General features: G+C 50.3%; 2 long non-coding RNA genes across 2 annotated transcripts; one reads left to right on the top strand and one right to left on the bottom strand.

Moving 5' to 3' along the window:
* Positions 1-304: 304 nt before the first annotated feature.
* LOC123380404 lies at positions 305-3,786 on the bottom strand. Its single transcript, XR_006586123.1, has 2 exons — positions 3,274-3,786; positions 305-2,938 (listed from the first exon to the last, which is right to left on the bottom strand). It is a non-coding gene; the product is annotated as an uncharacterized LOC123380404 (long non-coding RNA).
* On the top strand, positions 2,288-7,914 carry LOC102901881. Its single transcript, XR_441265.5, has 3 exons — positions 2,288-2,391; positions 2,576-2,715; positions 4,520-7,914. It is a non-coding gene; the product is annotated as an uncharacterized LOC102901881 (long non-coding RNA).
* The last annotated feature ends 203 nt before the right edge of the window (positions 7,915-8,117 follow it).

Genomic DNA, 8,117 nt, shown 5'->3' with positions numbered 1-8,117 from the left:
GGGAAGTCCTCTCTGAGGAGATAACACTGAAAACCGACCCGGGGATGGAGTTGGCTATGCAAAGATACAGGAGAAGAATATGCTAGGCCAGTGGTCCTCATGGACATCATCTGGGGGGCTCCAAAGCATACTGATGTTTGCCACCCCCACCTCCAGATTCCGATTTAATCCCATAGGGACACAACCTGGGCATTAGGATTCTTCAAGCTTCATGGGGATTTTTACCAGGTTTCCTGGAGACACTGATAAACCGTGAGCCTGAAAACTACTGGTCTAGATAGAAGCATGTGGAGGTGATTCGCAGTCACTATCTCATCATCTGTGGATGGTAACACGATGGTTATGTTTATTGTCATTTTTTTAATAGTCTCTATTTTGCAGATTTTCTTTTATAGCCATGCATTTTTTTTACAGTAATTTTAAGTAGAAGATAACTCAGAGAGAATACATTATAGGGTCGAGGGGTCTAGATAAGATAAAGGTCCAGGCCCCGCCTAGACCTAGGACATTTGAATTCTAACTGCTGCTGAATGAATAGCGGTGTGATCTTGGGCAAATTATTTTACCTCTCTGGGCCTCAGGTTTTTCTTCTCTCTACAATGAACTCTATAATTCCATGATTCTGTGAATTGGAGCTCTCAGTAAGCAAGAGCCAGCAGAGGCCTGAATAATTAGAAACATGACTCTATGTGTGGGGATGTCTCTAAATAAGGGCCATCTCTAAACTTCGTTCTAGAGGATCTGATCAGATGCTTCTTTTGTTTTCATTTTTTTTAATGTAGTTTTCGTGTGAACTTAATATCTGTGGTTTTCTTATGCTGCCCCTGAATGAAACACGAAAAGAGGAACCATAGCCTTCTCTTTGTCCTCTTTGTCCCAGCATGACCAACCACTCTGCTGGCCTCCCTGTCCCCATCCTGCCACAGTGTCTCTGAGGCCCTGCATAGAATCGTTCAGGGCCAGCTGGCGAAAATGCCTTCTATTTGGCCTCTGAAATTTGCCAGGACTCTGCCCACATTTCCCAGAATTGTTCCCTTGCCTCTTTCGCTTTCCCCTCAAAGAACACAAACCCCAGGAGTTGGGCACTCAGGTTTTTTTTCTCCAGCCGGACCACATTCTTAAGGACTCCATTGCAAAGTGAAGAGGAAGGAAAGACAGACTGCAAGTGTTTGTTTCTTTTCTGCTTCCTGATTTCGTTCGGGCTGTGGTCAAAGCCATTAGTGTGAGGGGCTCACCCGTGGGCTCTGCGGTCACGATTTCTGCTTACTAAGAGGACAGGGAGGTATGGTGTGGTGCAGTGGGCAGAGTCCTTGAATCTAGCCTCCTCTCCTGCTTCTGCCCCCAAAGACCTATCACTTCATTGCTGTGTCTCTCAGGAGGGTCCCAGTTACAAGAGCCAGTTGTGAGTGTCTCTTCCCAGATCCGAGTTCAGACTCTTCCCATCGGTAGCTTGAAATTGGCTACCGTGCAAGCATTTGTACCCTGGAAATCAGCAAAGGCTGCAAATCAGGACCCTACCCCCGTCGAGAGCAAGTTGTCAAGCATTCACCAGCACACCACTGAGGGTATGTGCCAGGCCACGCTGTGTCCACAATCCTCTGAGAGCATTTGTTGTAAGTGCAGGATCCCTGGGCTCCACTGCTGACTCTGGAGATAGAATCTGTAGGCGCCTGAGGTGATTCCAAAGACCTGCACACTGGAGCTGGCTTTCTAATGAGTGGTGGAATCAACAAATTACACATCCTTAGAGATTGTTGTTGGTTCTTGAAAAAATTCTGCTTCTGGATGCCACACGATGTATTTTCAGGCTCCGAGCAGTCATCACATCATCCACCACTAAGCCGTCTTTTTCTTGCAAATCTGGGGACAGCTTTGCTCATGACTGAGCCTGCTGACGTATTTCTGCCTTGATAAGGTAATTCCTGCTCCAGGTCTTACCTCAACCTGATCCTACGATGGGAGGTCCCTGTAATTAGCTGGCCCTCACTAGCCATGGCTTCGGGTAGCCAGTGTTTCTTGTCAGAAGTGACTTCTCAGGGGAAAGCTGAAGAGCACAAGGCATAATGAGGCACCTACCGATGTCTCTCCATGCCCTGAGTTCCCTTCTGGAATGGAAAGTCACGCTAACTCCACAGGGGCTGGCCTGTGGCATACTGCTTTATGCCACGTTGGACTTAATGGCAGCTCTTGCTATGATCTGGGGAAGGAAGGAAATTGGTGCCAAAGAGGGACAGAGGCAGGGATGTTGTAAGTGTCTTGAAATTCTACTTGACAACACTTAGTACACTGCCGGCAGAGAGACCACGGCAAAGCAGCCACCAGGAATGTCTTCTGGAAGCAAGAGGACGCTGGGTTAGGGAGGAACCTGTTACCTGCAGGGAGAAGCACCAGGTCTGTAATGTGGGGACTTCAGAGCTGTGGGATTCCTTTCCGATCCCTCTCCTGCCTCAGTTGGCCAGCCGGGCCCTAGGCTCTCCCGCTGTCTGATCTTGACAAGAATGGCTTACTGTATCTATCTCTGATTTCCTTCCCGTCTCTCTACTTTCTGACCCCAGCTTTTCTATCTGCCTTCCAGAATCGCTCTGAGTTAGGCCCTTCCTGCTTCCTAGGCTCCGGTGTCTTTTTCCACCTCCAGCCCTCCACCCTTGACGTTGGATAACCGCCTCTAGCCGCCGGGTGCGGGTGGAAGGCTCCCCAGAGCCTCTTCAAGACGTGGTAATGGCCCCCGCGCTCTCGGTCTCCCTAAACTGATGGAGAGGCCAGACCCTCCCCACTTCTCTCCGGGGAATGGCCGCTGGCTCCTGAGAAGCTGGGTTGGGGATCTGGGGAGGCAAGAGAAGATTCCTCAGACCTGGGGAAGGGGGTGGGAACGCACGCCCGCTGGGGCGCCCCCGAGAGGCTGTCCGCGCTCACCCAGGGCAGGAGGCAGGGACCCAGTCTGCAGATAGAACAAGAGAGAGGGGACCTCACTAGGGATTAAAGTTCAGGCTTCCTCCTGAACTGACCCCCAATCTCACCCCGAATTACTGTCTTCTCCAGAAAGTGACTCTCCCGCCGCCAGGTCACGTGGGCCCCGGCCTGGGGAGGGGAGCCTGGCAGGGCCCCCCCCCCCCCACCGCCGCCGCTGCCCGGCCCCCCGGCCCCCCCCCCGTTCCCGCCCTCCCCCCGCCCTGGCTCCGCCCCGCCCCCCACCCCGTCCCCCGCAGCGCGCCCCCCCCACCCGGGTCCCCCACCCCCGGCTGCGCCCTCCCCGGGTGAGGGCGGCCGGCGTACCGCGGGGCTGAGCCCGAGCCGGCTCCGGCTGTCTGCGCGCCGCGCTCCAAGGCAGCGGGGTGAATGGACGGCATCCAGCCCGGCCGGCAACTTGAAAATAAAAATAAAACAGAGAGAAAAGAAATAAATAATAAGGAGCGCGCCAGAAAGCCAAAGAAAATACGATCGCCAGGCCCGAGCGGGCTGCGAGCCTGCAGCCGGCCCTCGGCCGCGGGCCTCTGGCACTGGAGGCGGCGGGGCCTTTGTGCTCCCCCGGCCACCCCCTGCGCGTTTCTGTCCTAATTGAAGAAACACAATCCCCGGGCTGCGCAGCGACGCGCCCCGCGGCCGCCGGAGGCCAGAAGGGGCCGCTGGCTGCTGGCGCGGCCGCCAGAACGCCCCCGCCCCGCAACAGGGACCGGCTTGTTCTTTGTGCCGGCAAATATTTATTTTGGTTCAAGTGGACGCCTTTCCACAAAGACCACCTGGTTGTAATCAATAACACCTATTTTCAGATAATCTGCCGCTCTCTAGGCAGAGCCCACGGCACTCACCCAAACAGAGACCTTTTCAAAGGACATTTTAAATGAACTGGATTCAGAGGGCTGGAGGAGGGACCCGGGCTGGGGGGGGGGGGGGGTGAAGGGCGGAGGGGAGGGGAGCCCACGGACCTGGGTGGTCAGGCCGGAGCTGGGCCCAGGCGCTGCCAGGTGGCCCTCTCCCCTGGGACCCTGATGGGGGTGGGGAGAGCTTCCAGGAATGTTTCTCCAAACAAATGAAAACCTTTCTCTGGTGGGCCAAACGTTGCTGTAGACGTAGACTTCTAGAAACTCTGACAGTAGCTTCCTCTTCCATCCCGAAGAGCATCTATTTGTCAGATCAGGACTTGGGCTGGAAGCAGCACCAAGGGCACTCCGGCTGGCCAGCCTCCGAGGAGCACCTTGCTTGTAGAGTTAGCATCAAACTAAGAGCGTCTCACAGGACAACGGTTTGTGCAAGAATGTGTGCTGATCACCTCCCTGGGGCTGGCTGGCATGTGCGAGGTGTGGATGCAGCCTGGAAGGAGGTGGATAAAACGTACATGGAACGTACATTCCACTGGGGAGAGACAGACGGTAAACCCGTAAATAGGTAACATACTCAGAGAGAGAGGCGTATTACAGGAACAAAGAGATATGTGAAGACGCTTTGAAAACTGTAGATTGCTTTGTGTTTCAGTTCAGAGGTGGAAACATCTCTCTGGGCTGCTTTGTCTCCTCTGTGGCAGGTGTCAAGGAGGTGAGTCCATACAGGCGGAAAACCCCAAAAGAGTCGGAAGGTGCTGCTGGCCCCATGACATTTCAGGTGGAAACACAGGCCTGGGTAAGACCACCTACTAAAGTAATTTCAGAGCCTCAGAATCCTTCATCTCGGATGGGGCTCAGTAACACCCACCTCGATGGGTTGCTGTAAGGATTAGATGAAAACTGATAGCCTGCTTCACTCCATGTTACTTCCTTCCTCCCCAAAATGCCATGTTTTAGTCAAGGTCCAGCGGTGATGCAGTATCCTGGTGTAAAACGCCATTTTTAGACTTTTCATAAGATAATTTCAGATTTCTAGGTGAAGCATGGAAACCAAATAAGTCCTGGAAGCTGAAACTGGGGATTGCTTTCACGGGAGGTGCTGGGCTGGGTCCTTCTGCGCTCAGTGTCGTCTTGACTCTGGCAGTAGGATTGGCCCAGCCAGTTGGTCTGGGTGCCTGCCGAGCCCACAGCCTGACTCAGGGAAGAGCCAGGCTTGCTCTGCAACATGGGACTCTCCTGGCCACCACTGTTGGGCCCTGACCCAAGGACAGCTAAGCCATGAGCTCCAAGTAAACCTTGAGGTGCTCAGAGTGAGGTGACTAGTTAGCTTAGCAAGTAAATAACTCAGCGGGCCTCCTCTCAAATATTTCATTGGGAATATGGAGAGATCGAGGCATGACATAGTGGACGGCCACAAGGGAAGATGTGAAGCAGGTCTCTTAGTCATGGGAACTTAGGAGCACGTTCTCTTGAACTCCCTAGGCTCTAGCAGCTTTCTTGTTCCAGGGCTCCATGAGGCTGTCTGTCCATTTTTGCCAGATGTCCGTCTTCCTCATCGCCATGGGTGTTTTAGAGTAAATTCCCAGTACTTGAGGAAACCAGAGTGAGTGCCTGCCCCTTACAACTCAAAGGCCCACCTTTTATTAGGCCTGTCTAAATAATGTAAGGCTGTTCTCTAACCATAAGCAGCCAGGGTGGGGAGAGGCGTATAATGGGCACAATATAAAACCGTTCAGAAGAGTTGTCCTTTATCAGTTAGTAAGGGCCTCCCTGCTGTCAGAGGATCTGCTGTAAAATCTCAAGAAATAACTTCTCATATCCCAACACTGTTTTCTCTGTCCTTGGAGACGGTCGGGAAGAGGGGACAAGACTGATTTACTTAGTCCTTTGTGCTGGTGGGGCCTGGCTGGGGCTGAATTTATGTCACTGCTCTTCATCAAGAATGTGGCTTTCTCCCTCTGATGAGATGTCCCTCAGCATTGATTGTTAGCTCGGAGCTTGCTGAGAGATTAAACTTGGGCTCAGACAACCCGGTGGGGGTCGATGGCCCAGGAAAGATTATGATAAGGCAGGGGTGAGGGACAGGAAGGAGGGTGGTGTGCTGGAATTTAGGATAATTGAATTTGCTGTGCAGCCAGCAGTTATGACCTGGGTCATCCGCTGGATCTTGGGTCGTAAATCCACTAAGACCAGGAAATTCCAGGGTTAGGCCAATCTTTCCATTTTCTCTCAGAGACTAAGATGGTTGAGGATTTAGAGAGGAATGGTTTTCACCTTCTAAAGAAGCTGTGACTCTGAGCAAACTAATATTTTTGCATTACGATACTTAAACGTGTATTTCGGAAACCAAGTATCAGTCCCTCCGTCTTTTTGTCAAGTTTCTCCCAGGAAAACCAGCAGGACCTCCTATTTATGGACAATTGTCTATCTGCTCTGATTACCCAAAGTGCTGGAGGTGGAGTGGGCTCCCTCCAGGGGCCTACTGCTTGTGAATTATGAGACCCTGTTTTGACTGCAATTTTCTCTCCATTGCCTTTTGGGCATTTGCTAAGGCAAAGCTGTGGGACCATTTGTAATTAACCCACAACAAACTGAACAGATGATCTCCTGAAATCTAGATATTTCTTGCAAAGTAAGACTTGACCTAAGGCACACTGTATGCAAGTAATTTTTATGGTGTCTCCAGAATTTTCTGGAAATGCTACAAATACTCCAGGATATTCCTCTTGGAATGAACCAAATTTCCCATAGGTGAGGTGCTTGAATCCTCTGGGCGAATGCAGGTGTCCTAAGAATGAAGGGCAGCTTAGGGGATGACTGTGTCTTTGGCCACACAGGTTATTGTGGGGATGGAAATCCTCACTTTCCTCTGCAACCCTCTCTTCACTTCCATCTGACCAAAATCTTCAAGGGTTGGCTTTGAGCACAACCACCAAGTCTAGGATTTGTTGCTGGATTGAAGCCACTTGGAAATTTGGATCAATGGGAGTTTTGTGTGTTGGATTCTGATTAAGATGATCACTGAAGTTCATTAAATATTCAGCATGGAAAGAAGACTGAGAACCATCTTTGACAGGTTTTAGCTACAATCCAAATTCAATTTGCTTTTCAGAATCAGTGGCAAGTTCCTATTTCTTCCCTATAGACTACGTCCCTTGGGAGAGACAGCTTGAATTCTTCACATAACGGTCTCAGGCGGATATCTTATGCGTTTTGGTTTCCAAGTAGTCAAATATTCTATTATGATTTTTTTAAGACAAAACTTTGAGTTATTCAGAAAAAAACTAGGTAAGTGGAGGTTCCTAAAAAAGACAAGGACCGAGCAAAGGGAAAGGAAGTTGTCAGGAAAAGCTGGGGTATCTGGAAAGTATTGCTAAAGTATGTGTGGTACTTGATTAAATATTTCTGAAAGCCAGAGCCTAGAGGCAGTACAAGAATCATTGGGAAAGAAATACTGCATATTCTGGGGAAACTAATCAGTACCAAACACTGGCTTGGTAAAAAATGCCAGCAAATTATAATAGTGCTCTGGTCTTATACTTTAACTGTATCTCTCACATGTTTATTTTCTCTGTGTGTCTCTGGAGTTAACCATAAAGACGCGGGATAGACACCTTACCCTGCCTCTCAGACCTGCTGGGCAGCTGGGCCCTGGACATGTTCTGGCCAGCAGGTGCAGTTTGACAAACAGGCATGTATCAGACCCTTCCATAAAGCCACTCACTTGCTAAGTCCTAGGAATTAAAAAGAAAACATTGGACACAGCTCCTGCCCTTCATGTCCTTATAGTCTAATGGAGGACACAGGCCTTCAAATACAAATAGATCTGGATCTGAGCACCGATTGATAATCAAAAGTAATTAAAAAGTTGATGCCATTCTTAACCCCAGCCTCCCTCAAAAAACACTTGTGGCATATCCGAGAGTATTGTTTTTCCACACTGGCCAGACATATCCTTCCCCATCTCCTTCCACTCTCTCCCCTGGATACCCAGCTCAAGATTATTTGTTTCATTTGGGAGTGCCTGGGTGGCTCAGTTGGTTAAGTGTCAGACTTCCACTCAGGTCATGATCTCACGGTCCGTGAGTTCGAGCCCCGTGTCAGGCTCTGTGCTGACAGCTCAGAGCCTGGAGCCTGCTACAGATTCTGGGTTTCCCTCTCTCTCTGCCCCTCCTCTGCTTGTGCTCTGTCTCTGTCTGTCTCTCAAAAATGAATAAATGTTAAAAAAAATTTTTTTAAAGATTGTTTTATTTTATGCCCATCCCCAACCAGCTCCTAGCTCCTTGGTCTCTCTGGTTA

This window comes from Felis catus, chromosome D1, assembly GCF_018350175.1.
Source record: "Felis catus isolate Fca126 chromosome D1, F.catus_Fca126_mat1.0, whole genome shotgun sequence".
Lineage (NCBI taxonomy): Eukaryota > Metazoa > Chordata > Mammalia > Carnivora > Felidae > Felis > Felis catus.
This window is presented reverse-complemented; position numbering and strand designations above follow the sequence as displayed.